Genomic DNA, 14,387 nt, shown 5'->3' on the forward strand with positions numbered 1-14,387 from the left:
TAACAGAGAGAATCCAGCAACTGTCTGTGAACCAGGAAGAGGGTTCCCATTGCACAACGTCCAGAACTGTGAGAAAGAGAAGTTGGGTGCTTATCACCCACAGCCGGTGGAGGCCCCTTGCCATGAGGTGAGACAGGTCACTGCCTCGTAGGCCCATGGTCTGCTGTCTGCATCTCTCCTCACCTCTGCACCTCGTTTGAATGTCTTCCAGTAATTACATAGTTTGATCGATTATTATTAAAATTGGCGATGCACAAAAACACAGAGGCATGTTAAGCAGTGAAGGCAGTGACAAAAAAAATCACAAAGGGGTTATTGAATGATATTTACTATTTATGGTTATCCATCGGGAAGAATTCTTGAGTCTGAGTTGAGCAGCTTGCACTGTCTTTCTGGGAGGAGGGGACGGGAGGTATTGGGGGCCACACCCAGCAGTGCTCAGGGGCTAGTCCCGGCTCTGCGCTCAGCAGTGACCCCTGGTGGTGCTAAGGGGACGAAATTTGGTGGCAAGGGTCAAGTCCACAGCAAGTGCCTTACTTCCTGTATTCTCTTCTGCTGGAGAAGCTTGCTTTGTCTTTATTTTGTATTTTATTTTAAATTTTATTTTCTCGCTGGTGCCATGATTTACAAGATTGATAAAGGCAGGGCTTCATGCGTAAAACATTCCAAACCACACCCTCCTCCAGAGTGTCAGTTTCCCGCCACCATTGTCCCAGCGTCCCCTCCTCCCGCCCATCCCATCCCTCCCCCATTCCCTGTGCTAGTGGCACGCTTCCCGCTAAAGACCAGTTCTCAGTTTCTGCTGCATTGTCTTTAAAGACTCCTTCCCCTCGGGGAAAACCACGCGCATTCTGTGCGTGGTTTGTCAGGGCAGGGGCCGACGCAGCACCGTCTCAGAAGCCATCGTGAAAGAAAAGGCATTGGCCAAATAAAAATTGGTGCATGCACCCTTTTTTTTTTTTTAAAGCTCCCTGTTACAATAAGACGGTGGCGGTCTGTGATACCATTGTGTGCAATCCCCGGCTTTTGTCGGAATGAACGATCGCCCTCTAGCGGTCAGGAGCGAGGGGTGCCACCCGGGAGAGCCCGCCCACGCCTTCTTCGACAGCCTGTTTTCATAGAAGGTGCAGATGTCCGGCGACCAGGCCGGCTGAAAATGTCACCTTGGCATTTTCATCAACCTCAACATCCTGAAATGGTTTCGCATCCTCAGTAATTTCACTTACGTGTCCGTGTAAGAACGCTTTATCAGTAGATGCGGAACAGCCACACTTCCTCCCTCCCACCCTCCCCCCTTCATTTTGTGGCCGTTTAGGCACACTGGGCAATATGTGCAATCATAGATGCTGATGTTTTAAAGGCAGTGGCTTTGAAAGCAGGATCGTGGCAATTCTTTGGTGCCGCTCTGCACCGCGACAATGTGAAAAGAAACATCATGTTGGCTCACTTGGTGCATTCTCCCTGTGAACTGGGGTGGGGTGGGGTGGCGGGGGGCGGAGGGGGGGAACGTTGGCAAGAGACAGTCGTCTCCTTATCCCCTCAAAGGACATTTTGCGGGGTGACTTTTGCAGAAAAAGCTTCTCGAAGGGGGTGTCCCGACACTGCAGACTTGGCGAGATGGCGGCGGGCTCCTCCCACCTCTGCGGCAGCATCAAAATCAATGATGCGGGGCTCTGCGGCAGAGCTCGCCCGCGCCGGGTCGCAAGGCTGGTGCGTGAGCCCGTTGCGCCATCTAGCGTCCGTCTGTAGACATTGCGAGTGAGCGTTGGAAAGTCAATTGTGCACGTGGCCGTCTTACCCCTTCCAAAGCAGTGCTCATGTTCAAAGGCCTTTGAGAAAACAGAGAGAATCGTGCTCATTCTTTTGCCCGAGCTGTAAATAACTTTAAAGCCAGGATCTCCAGGTGCAAATCGTGTAAAGTAAATAAAAAGGTTGTCAAGCACCAGCTGGTCATTTGATTGGGTTTCATCCTGATTGGGTCTCATCGGTTTCCCCGTCCACATGATTAAGTCTAGTAAGAAAATGAATATCAACAAAAGGCCCGGGATAAAATTGAGTTTCGGAAGGCCAGGGATGTGACTCTGTGGCAGAGCATTTGCTTTGCATGTGTGAGGCCCTCGGTTCAAGCCGCAGCACTCCAAAATGAATAAAAATTGAATTTCAGATGAGCAACACTTGTTTTTATGAAGGTATGTCCAATTGAGATGAAAATATTTAACTGGACATGCCAGCACTGGTATCGTTATTTTTGTTAGCCAAATCTGTACTCTTTCACGGCGTCAGATGATTACAGTTCTAGTTTTATAGGGCCCAGTGGTGACATATAAAGGGCCCATTGGTGCCTGAGGAACTTTCCTGGGGAAGGCTCAGGACAAAGTCTCATGCAGATCACTGAACCAGGGAGCAGAGGACAGGGTTCCCCTGCTACTACAGCAGAGGCCAAGGGAACTCCGGTGCTGCCAGAGCACAGGGGTGAGGCGGGGAGGACTGCCTCACAGGAGCCTTCTCCGTGGTGTTCCCCTGAGCAGAGTGAGTGAAAGAGTGACGAGAGACAAGAACAGTCCTTTTTGAGATTAGGAAGTTACTCTTTTTTAAAAAAATTTTTTATTTTTATTTTTTCATTTTTTATAATTTTAATTATTGAATCACCGTGAAAGCAGTTACAAAGCTTTCAGGTCTAAGCCTCGGTCATACAATGAAACACCCGTACCTTCACCAGTGCTCATTCTCCACCACCAAAAACCCCGGTATACCCCCATCCACATCCTTCCCCTACCTGTGGGGAAGATGATTTCCACATTACTCTCTCTATATATACTTTGATCACATTCAATATTTTGACACCAGACCCACCATTATTATTTGGGATTTTACCCCAACACTCAGATCTGCTGAAAAGGCAACAGTAGACAATTTGTTTTCTATTGCTGGTTACGAATAACATATGATGTCGCGTGGCTGCAGTAGTGGCCATGCGATTTTGAAATTCTGAAAATTTAACAATTAAATCCGGAGGGATTTCTGCCAAAACCTGCTGGGTTCCAAGATTTGTTCCTGTGTCTCTTGGATCATGGCCGTTAAGCAGCTTGATCAGGAGCCAGAGAATCCGTTCGTAGGCAGCAACTCAGGGTCTCGTTGGGATGGGGAGAAAAGGGCTGGCTCAACCCCCATCCCGTGAAGCCCCACGTATCTCGTCACTGTGGGCTCAAACCTGACTGTCCAATAGCCTCTGGCAGATAGCGGCCACCGATCCGCCAAGAAGGAGCAGGCGGAGGGATAGCACCCTTTCCCCCCCTGGGGTGGCCTAGCGACAGTAACCTACTGCAGGGTCTGGATGCATTTCTGCCAAAAGTCGCTGGGTTTCAAGATTTGTTTCTGAGTCTCTGGGATCATGGTTGTTATGCAGCTTGATCAGGATCCAGGGAGGCTGTTCATGGGCGGCGTCTCAGGGTCTTGTTGGGGTGAGGAGGAAAGGGCCAGCTCCACCCCCATCCTGTGAGGCCCTACGTGTCTCGCCACTGCGGGCCCAAACCTGACTGTCCAGTGGCCTCTAGAGGATGGCGGCCACTGGGCCGCCAGGGGGAACAGGCCAAGGTCTGAAACCTATTCCCACCTGGAGTGACCCATTGCTGGTAACCTAGTGTAGGGATTAGAAGCATTTCTGCCAAAAGCCGCTGGGTTCTGCAATTTGTTTCTGAGTCTCTGGGATCATGGCCATCAAACGGCTTGATCAGGACCCAGAGAGGCCATTCGTGGGTGGCGACACGGGGTCTTGTTGGGGTGGAGAGGAAAGGGCCAGCTCCCCACCCATCCCGTAATGCCCCACGTGTCTCATCACTGTGGGCCCAAACCTGACTGTCCAATGGCCTCTGGTAGATGGGAGCCACCAAGCTGCCAAGGGGGAGCAGGAGGAGGGACAGCACCCTTCCCCCCTGGGGTGGCCCGGCGACAGTAACCTACTGCGCTATCTGGACACATTTCTGCAAAAAGCCGCTGGGTTTCAAGATTTGTTTCTGAGTCTCTGAGATCATGGCCATTAAGCAGTTAGATCAGGAACCAGAGAGGCCATGCCTCCAATTACATAGCTGAGCCGAAGGTGGTTTGTGGGTGTGTCTCCCACATACCTAACTTTTGGCCGTTTACTTTCTTGGTAAACTTTGCCCCACGTTTTTGGGGTCTGGCCAAAGGCACAGCAGCAATTTTGGGGTATCTGGAAGTCTGAAGGTGCCATCAGGCTGCTGATGCACTCGCCTCACAGGTACAGATTGACCTCCTGGCGACACCCCCCAATTTTTAAAAATTTTATTGAATCACCGTGTCATAGTTACAAGCTTTCATATTTGGATTTCGATCACACGATGATCTAACACCCATCCCTCTACCAGTGCACATTCCCCACCACTAATATCTCCGGTATACCCCCCCCTTTCCCACCCTCCCCCTACCTCCATGGCAGACATTATTCCCCATAATCTCTTTCTACTTTTGGGCATTATGGTTTGCAATACAGACACTGAGAGGTTATCATGTTTGGTAGGAAGGTACTCTTGTGTCACTTAACAGCCCTTGAGTCTATATGAAACGGCAGATGTAACCGTGATCCTTACAGTCTCCCCTTGTGGCCCATGTCACTGACGTCAGCACCCTGATGGTGCCACCAGGCATTGAATTCCCTGTATCTCCAGCATTGGGCAACACATGGATGGACAGAGAGCAAAGAGTTCCCAGAGGGGAAGAGCTGGAGGCACGGCCCAAGGTGTGTGAGCATGGCTGAAGTCCGGCTCCCAGACCAACATGCCTGACACTCAGTGAAGGGCCCTGCACCTGCATGAGATTCTGATTGAAACAACCAAGCGTTGGGATGATCACGAGTGATGTAGTGGGCCATGCTTTTATCTGCTTTCAAAGAGTTGCTCTGTGGGGAAGACAGAACTCTTTCATCTTCTTTTCTCTCCCTTCCTCCTCCTGGCGTGCCCCTCAGTGTCTGCACCTGCTTCCCTTCCCAGGCTTTCCTGCAAGCCCCATCAATAGCCATGTTGATTGAGGAATGATCCTCTCCTGGGCTCAGCCTTGGTCTCTGCAGACGGCCAGCATGCTCTGATTCCCCGGGGAACGAGGACAAGTTTCTGACTTTCAAAGATGACCTTGCTGCAAAGCCCACAGAGCCCCTGTAGGGTGTCCTGTGGGTGTCAGAGGCTGCTCATTTTTGGACTCTGCTCACTCAGAGGTGGTGGAGGAGGAGAGGCTACGCAGAACTGGTTAACTTCCAGCCCACTCTTGAGCTGGGACATTGGCTTCATTTAGCACCTACCACAGAGCTTTGGAGAATGCACAGGACTGGGGAAACAAGGCTGGTATAGATACAGGAAGAAGGAAATGGAAACCTGCTTTCATAAGGCTAAAAGTGTCCTCAGGGTCAGAGCCATTACCATTACCCAGACAGTGGGTGAGACATTTGCCTTGCCTTGCCAACCTGGGTTTGATCCCTGGAACCTTATAGAGTCCCCATAACATGTCAGGAGTGATCCCTGAGCACTTCTGGGTGTTCTCTGCCCCCCAACTCCCAAGTTTTCGCCAAAGTTTGTGACACTGTTTTCTGTGGGGTACTGGAACATGGTGGGTGGAGGGGGGAATTACAACTGTAGCAGACTTAGGTGCAATTTGGGGATGCTTTCTTTGTATTCACTAAAAGAAAGTAGACTTACAGAGCCCATGGATTTATATCTAGTCCCCAAATCTCTCCTCTATCCCACCCCAATAATGAGATGTGGTCAAATAAATCTGGGAACTCCTGGTCTAGAACTTTATAAAAGAAAAAAAGTCGGGACTGAATTCAAGAAAGGACCCTCCAGGAAACAATTAAGTGAAATAGGTGCTAATTAGAGAAATGGGGAGGAAAGCAAGCACTGGAGAAGTGTAGTCCTGCTTAGTTATACAACATTACAGTTCTGCTCAGTTCCAGTTCTTAGAAGTAATTTGGAAAGGAGTCCTTTTAAATAAACAACTGGATTTTATTGAGCTGCTGCCACTGCCTGTGAATGTTCTTCAGCACTTTGGGCTTGCACTCGCTACTTTAGGCTAGAAAAATCTGGACTCTTAAAGATCACGTTTCCAGAGATCTTGTTGCAAACGCCTCCAGAGATGGAGATGGTAGAGAGTAGCGCCTCCCAAAGTGGACTAAGCCACCAGCCCGCCAGGGGGCACTAGACAAATCCAGCAGCGGGGGCAGGGACAGGGGCAGGAGTAGCCTCAGGTGCAAGCTTTTGTTTGTTCCCGTAAAGAAGACAGGTTTTATATATTTTAGATTCTGTGGCAGTATATTCAACTCTGTTCCATTGTTCTGTGGGTCTATTTCTATTCCAATACCGTGTTGTTTTAATTACTACTGCTTTGTAGTACAGTTTGAAGTACACCCATCTTCTTTTTCCCAAGGATTGCTTTAGCTATTCGTGAGGGTTTATTGTGCCATATGAATTTCAGGAGTGTTTTGTCTATTTCCTTGAAGAATGTCATGGGTATCCTGATAGGGACTGCATTAATTCTGTATAATGCTTTGGGGGAGTATTGCCATTTTGATAATGTTAATCCTTCCTATCCATAAGTGGGGGAGGGAGTCTCATTTCCTAGTGTCCTCTCTTTATTTCTTGTAGTAATGTTTTGTAATTTTCTATGTATAGGTCCTTCACCTCTTTAATTAAGCTGATTTCAAAGTACTTGGTTTTCTGAGGTACTATTGTGAACGGGATTTTTTAAATATTTTTTTCTCTTTCATTATTTTTATATAGGAAAGGCATGGACTTTTGGGTGTTGATTTTGTAGCCTGCCACTTTACTATACAAACCTATTGTTTCTAGGAGCTTTTTTGTAGAGTCTTTGGGGTTTTCTTAGTATCATTTTGTTGGCAAATAGTGACAGTTTGACCTCTTCCTTTCCTATCTGTATGCTCTTGACATCTTTTTCTTGCCTAACTGCTATGGCCAGAACTTCCAGTACTATATTGAATAGGAGTGGCAAGAGCAGGCAACCTTGTCTTGTGCCGATCTTAGAGGAAAGGCTTTTAGTTTCTCCCCGTTGATAATAATGCTTGCCATGGGTTTGTGGTAGATGGCATTGACTATATTGAGGAAAGTTCCTTTGATGCCCATTTTGCTGAGAGTTTTCATCATAAACGGGTGCTGGATTTTGTCCAGTGCTTTCTCTGCATCTATTGATATGATTGTATGGTTCGTATCTTTTCTTTTATTGATATGATGGTTATGTTGATTGACTTGCAAATGTTAAACATCCCTGCATCCCTGAATGAATCCTACTTGGTCATGGTGTATGATCTTTTAGATGAGTCGTTGGATTCTATTTTCTATAATTTTGTTGAGGATTTTTGCATCTGTGTTCATCAGGGATATCAACCTGTAATTCTCTTTCTTTGTAGTATCTCTGTCTGCTTGATATAAGGGTGATATTTGTTTCATAGAAACTGTTTGGAAGTGTTTCTGATTCTTGGAGAAGCTTAAAAGGGATTGGGAGTAAGTCCTCTTTAAAGATTTGGAGGAATTCACTAGTGAATCCATCTGGGCTAGGACTTTTGTTATGATCACTTATTCTTTGATAAAGGAGCAAGAAATGTGAAGTGGAACAAAAAAAAGCCTCTTCAACAAGTGGTGCTGGGAAAACTGGACAGTTACCTGTAAAAAAAAAAAATGAACTCTGATCTCTGTCTAATGCCAGGCACAAGAGAAATTACATACTGGAAAGGAGTTTGTGAGATGTCCAGTATGTGTATAGCACTGTATAGCACTGTCCTCCCGTTGTTCATCGATTTGCTCGAGCAAATCGTAACATCTCCATCGTGAGACTTGTTGTTACTGAGTTTGGCATATTGAATAGTCACAGGTTTTGCTGTGCCAGGCTTTGCTGTGCGGGCGAGATACTCTCAATAGCTTGCGGGGCTCTCTGAGAGGGGCGGAGAAATTGAACCCTGCTCAGCCGGGTTGGCTGCGTGCAAGGCAAATGCCCTACCCACTGTGCTATCACTCCAGCCCTGGTCTGGTATGTGTAGTAAATAAAAAACTACACAGATCCAGGAGTATAGACGTATTCATCTTTTAATTTCTTAAAATTATAATGCAAAGAATTAAAATTAAACCTTTTCTGAATCTCTATGTCCCATCGTTTCCCTCTGGAGACAAATTTGCTGGACGCTATCACTGGTGAGTTCCTTCCCCAGCTCCACCACCTCCGAAAGTCTAACCTCAAACCGGGAGGCCTTGCTGGTGCTGGGTGGAGACTCCTGTCTGCATGCTAAAAGCTTTGCCTGCACACAGACCGGCCACACCTAGCTAGAGACTGAGCATGCGCAGAGCTTCTTGTGCCTCTGTGCAGAGACCCGACCAGGTCTGTAGGACCACTTGCAACAGCGCTTCTTCTGGGCTTTGTCCCCTCCCCGCGCTGCTCCTGTGGGGATGGCCAGTGTTCCGTCCTCACCCCACCCACAGACTTTCTTCACGTCCTCGTCTCCTCTCTGGCTGCTTCGATCCAGCATCTTGTCCTTAATGAGGTTAACGTTCTCCAGAAGACAAGGTTTTCCAAACGACCTTCTATGTGGAAGGTTTTCCAAACGACCCTCTACATGGAAGGAAATAGAAGGGGCCTCGTCAACTGCTGAGTTTAGGAGAAGCAGGAGGAAGAAAAATGTCTAGACTCCAGGCAAAATGATATCTTACCTAATCATCCTGCTATAGGCTGATGACTTGGCTCAATGAGCTGGAGCAAAAAGGAGAGAGAGGAGGAGGAGGAGGAGGCAGGGAGGGAGGGAAGAGGGAAGATGGGTAGGATGGAGAGGGAGAGAGAGAGGAGGGAGAGAGAGAGAGGAGGGAAAGAGAGAGAGGGAGAGAGAGGGGAGAGAGAGAGAGAGAGAGAGAGAGAGAGAGAGAGAGAGAGAGAGAGAGGCCTGCCCTAGAGGGGTGGGGTGGTGGGAGGAAACTGGGGACATTGGACATTGGTCATGGAAAATACTCACCAGTGAAGGGATGGGTGTTGGAACATTGTATGACTTAAATCAAATTATGAACAACTTTGTAACTGTGTATCTCACAGTGATTCAGAGAGAGAGAGAGAGAGAGAGAGAGAGAGAGAAGTTTCAAAATTAAAAAGCTGGAGCATCTGCTTTGGATGCAAGAGCCCTGGGTTTGATCCCCAGTACCCCATGGTCACCCAGGCACTGAAGGGGTCCCTTACCCCTAAGCCATCCCTGCTTACAAATTGTTAGATCTGAGAGGCAGTGGAGTCTAGGAGCATTAAATATTTTGGCTCCATGAGTCCTCAATTTCCCATCAGTAAAGTAATGAGACTGCCTGACTGGTAATGGCAGTGCCTGTTGGACCGTGTGACCACAAGGCCCATGTGAGTGAATACATATTACCCAGGGCCCAGGGGCAACAATGAGGTGCTGTGAGCAGTCTTTGTGGGTGGCGATTATTCTTTTCGTAGTTTTCCTGACATAAGAGCCAACCCTCTCTTCCTCGTAGCTGACCTCACGAGCATACAGTGAATGCCAGAAGAGGATGCAGCAGCCCCTCCTGTCTGGGGCTTCTCTGGGAGCTGATGCTGGCTCTCTCCACCACTTCCAGAAGAGGGCGAGAGGGCAGAGGGGTTGCAGAAAGGAAGATGCACCTGTGCCAATCACAGATAAGCAGGAGCTGAGGGTTCTGACCTTTGCCTGCCCATTCTAGTTGATGAAGCTCCTGGTAGAATGTTTCCAGGACTTTCCAGGGAAGGGTTTCTTGTTGTGGTTGGTGCACCATTATGGCTAGGTAGATTTTTCCAGGAGAAAGAGTGCTGAATCTTCCCCAAACATCAGTTTGTCACTCGTTCAGAGCTGTCCTCTCTGTCCCCTAATCTAAATTAGCTCCTACTTGTCATTCTCAGAGTTTCTTGTGTTTTTTTTTTTGTTTTTTGAAAACAAACTTAGCTTCGTTCAACTTTTAATTTTGGGAACTTTGGTGTCTGTCAAGCATCTTCTCAGTCACTAGCATATATAGTTCCTGAGGGCAGGGATTAAGTGTGTTTTATTGACTAAGTGCAATCACTTAACTTCAACTTTCTAATCTGTTAAATGAGGATGGTAACACGGCTTTTGCCTATCTCACTGAGCTGTGAAATTAAAAAAGATAATACATGTGGAAACTTGCTTGTAAATCATGAACCATGATGCCACTATTAGTTCTGCTCAGCCTGTGTCTGAACGTACCTCCCAAGCTGAACACTTGTGAAATGAGCTCCTAGACAGATGAGCTTTTTGTTAAATGAGATAATAGGAAAGTGCTGAGAACTCGATGCACATTGCCATGGCTCTTAGGGAATAAACCAGAGGTGGCAGCCCTACCTGCTAGCAATACTACTGTCATTGAGTCCAGCCACAGTGGGCTGACCATGGCCGAACAGGAGCATAACTCCAGCTGGAGATGTTTAAACATGCATAGCAATGAGTTCCCCAGAACTAACAATTCTGTACTCTAGTGCTCTAGTGTGTGTGATGTTCTCCGACTTTTTATAGACAAGGAGTTTTACCCCCGACTCTGCCCCAGAGGTGGGTAGAGATTGCAGAATGAGGGAAGACATTTCAAAAATAAACAAACAAACAAAAACGTGGTTGTTGCTGGCATTTCTGAGAGCAAAAGTGAGAAGGGGGTGTTCTTTCACATTCAAGTGCTTCACAGATACAGGGGCACCAAGTTCAGAACAGGCAGAGGTGGACCGGGAGGACAAATATGCTAGCCCTGAACTGAGACCTTCTCTGCTTTTGATACACCAGAGAGGAAAGGAGAAAGAATCCTTTTCCACAACCAGGCAGGGCATGAATCCCTGAGATGGGGACCCAAAGACCAAATGACATTAAACCAGCAAAATATAAGGGGTAGATTAGCTGAGCCACCAAACAGATACCTTTCCATCCTAGACCTGGCCAGGGATCTTGTCCCGTGTCTTAGGGAGAATTACTACAATTGCACCAGCATTCTTTCTTATTGGGTGTGAAGAGAAGAAAGGCTGAATTGACTTGTTGATAAGTGCAGTCATATTTTCATATTGGATGGATGGACGCAAAAGTGAGCAGTGAGCACAGAGTAAGGGAACAGGACAAGGTATTAAAGGTCCCAGGGATAGAAATGGACCCTGGGTGAGCAAGAGGTAGAGGAGACTCTGGATCCACAAGAAAACACAGTTCCTTTGCAGGCACAAGTCAAGATATATGAGCGAAAACCAAGGTGGAAAATAGTGGGATATGCAAAGGTCGCGGGTGGCTGGACCCCAGAAGAGATAGTCTGCTAGTCACCAGGAGGCAGAAACTAGAAGGAATATGAACCTGCATTTTGTTGTTCATTTCATAATTTGTTATACTTTGGTTTGTGGGGGCCACGTCCAGGGGTGTTTGGAGACCCTTGTGTTGCCTGGGATTGAACCCATGTCAGCCATGTGCAACGCAAGCACCATAATGCCTATCTCTCTAACCTCCAATTCAATTTGTTAATTGATTAGTGCAGCATAATTATTCTATCTCATGCACTTATTCTTACATCACGGGACTGTGATGTGACCACAGAAAGGGGCTTCATTCAAACCAAGTATTACAGGGAGCCACTCGGGTTCCATCTTCTACTTTTCTAATCTTAACCCAATCTAAGATAGAAACATGCTGGAAGTTCATTCCCAGCCACGGAGATTGGCATGTACCTTAGCCTGAGGTGTGAATTCTCAGTTCTCTCCCTCCTGGTGTTTGCCCTTGAACACATCTCTCCCGCCACATTTCTTGGAGTAAACTTCTTAAAATAAAACTATTTCATAAGGCCAGAGAGATAATACAGCAGGTAAAGCATTTGCCTTGCACATGGCAGACCTGGGTTCAACTCCCGGCATCCCATATGGTCCCCTAACATCGCCTGGAGTAATTCCTGAGTGCAGAGCCAGGAGTAACCCCTGAGCATCGCTGAGTGTGACACAAAAAGAAAAAAAAAAGATCAAAAAAACTATTTCACAATACACAGAAAAGAATCTTGGAACCGAGCAGCTCACTGCAGAGATACCTCTAGACTTTACTGCAGGCTGACTTCACTGGGGTGCCTCAGATGGGAGCAGGTGTTGTCACTCCACCTGCCTCCTAGGAATCCTGGCAGCTACCAACTTCCAGAACCCAATGAGAAGCTCAGGTACCTGGGATCTGTGACGCAAACACCAGGCCTCAAGGGACAGGGGATGGGCCAGTCCTTCTCATCTCTCTGTCCCTCTGGGACCCTGGAAGTCATGCCCACGAACTGCCTCTGGCTGCTATTTAAGCTCCTTAAATGGCCATTTAAGACACACATGCCCACAACCCGCCCCCCAGCGCCATCTTTACAGCACACAGCCACAGAGAAGAAAGGCTGCTGGGCGGCTCCACAGCTCCTGGAGAATGCACCAGGTCCCAAAAAGGGTCGAGATCACTGGGAAGTCCCAGATGGGGTAGGTGCCACATCCCGCCTCCTCCAGATGGAACCCCAGTGACCATGAGCCTCTACAAGCATAGCTCGAGTATGAGGGAACCAAGACCTTTACTCCAAACTACGTGGCCCTATATACAAAGTGATCAGTGGAAAGTAAATCATCTAGTGTTTTTCCCTGAAAATCAGGCTAAACTCTTATGCAAACCACAACACCCAATAGGAGAAAGAGAACAAAAGGGAATGCCCTGCCACAGAGGCAGGGTGGGATGGCGGGGGATGGGGGGTGGGAGGGATACTGGGATCCGTGGTGGTGGGAAATGGTCACTGGTGGAGGGATGGGTATTCAAAATAAATAAATTAATTAGTAAAAAAAAAGAATCTTCGAACAGAGCAGCTCACTGCAGAGATTTTTCCAGACCCTAATGATCTAGAATTTTAGAATTCCAGGAGTGCACGGCCACTCTTGTGGCCACTGGGCATCTTATGCTATCATAACAAGCAACACAAAATAAATTATCTAGCTTTTGCCTTTTCGGCAGGTTTGAATGGTGTTGGAAAAATTAAAAATAATGGTGGTGGGAAGGAGAAATGGTGGTGGGACTGGTGTCAAAATATTGAATGTAATCCATTATTCTGAACAACTTTATAAAAATAAAAAGAAACTATTTCACTTCACAGGAAGGAGGAAAGGAAGGAGGGGGGAGGGGAGAGGGAGGAAGGGAGGAAGAGAGGGAGGGAGGGAAGGAAAGGGGGAAGGAGGGAAGGAAGGAGTGATGGAAGGAAGGAAAGAAGGAAGGAAGGAAGGAAGGGAGGGAGGGAGGAAGGAAGGAAGGAAGGAAGGGAAGGAAGGAAGGAGGGGAGGAAGGAAGGAGGGGAGGAAGGAAGGAGGGGAGGAAGGAAGGAGGGAAGGAAGGAGGGAAGGAAGGAAGGAAGGAAGGAAGGAGGGGAGGAAGAAGGAGGGAAGGAAGGAAGGAAGGAAGGAAGGAAGGAAGGGAAGGAAGGAGGGGAGGAAGGAAGGAAGGGAGGAAGGAAGGAGGGGAGGAAGGAAGGAAGGAAGGAAGGAAGGAAGGAAGGAGGGGAGGAAGGAAGGAGGGGAGGAAGGAAGGAGGGAAGGAAGGAAGGAGGGAAGGAAGGAAGGAAGGAAGGAAGGAAGGAAGGAAGGGAAGGAAGGAAGGAAGGGAAGGAAGGAGGGGAGGAAGGAAGGAAGGAGGGGAGGAAGGAAGGAGGGGAGGAAGGAAGGAGGGAAGGAAGGAAGGAGGGAAGAAAAAGGAGGGGAGGAAGGAAGGAAGGAGGGAAGGAAGGAGGGAAGGAAGGAAGGAGGGGAGGAAGGAAGGAAGGAAAGAGTGATGGAAAAGAGTACAGGCTCTGTGGTGAGGGGTCAGGAGAGAGGGTCAGAAGCTTGGCTATTCAGAGCATGTGTGAGTGACATGAGGTGATGTGTTACATCAATAACAGCTTCTCCTGGAGCTCTGCAGGGAGGGACCAGACCAGTCCTCTGTGCCGGTGGCAGGGCTGAGGGAGAAGAGAAGACACCGTGGGCCCGGGCAGGGCCAACCCAGACCCAGAGGCCGACAGCCTGGATGGAAGGGCATCAGTCATCTGGCTCAAGGGCTGGCTTTGATCTCTGGGAACAGGTAGAAAAATTAATTCCCACCAAGAAAAATCACCACAGGGTCCCTCTCCCCGCTCAGTCCTGAGCACTCAGGGCGCCTCCCGCCACAGGGTTGCAAGGTAAATATGGGAAGAGTCTCTTGAAAGCAAACAGTCTTAAAAACGGATCCCTGAAAGCGAAAGCCGGAGTCTGCCCCGGCGGCCTGGGCGAAGGAGGCGTGTGTTCTTCTGCCCAGGAGACAGAGGGGAGCTTTGTGTGGCCTCCATCGCCCGGTGGGGCCCGCACCGTCCAGGCAACATGCA

The sequence above is a fragment of the Sorex fumeus genome, unplaced genomic scaffold, assembly GCF_029834395.1.
Source record: "Sorex fumeus unplaced genomic scaffold, SorFum_2.1 ptg000054l, whole genome shotgun sequence".
NCBI lineage: Eukaryota > Metazoa > Chordata > Mammalia > Eulipotyphla > Soricidae > Sorex > Sorex fumeus.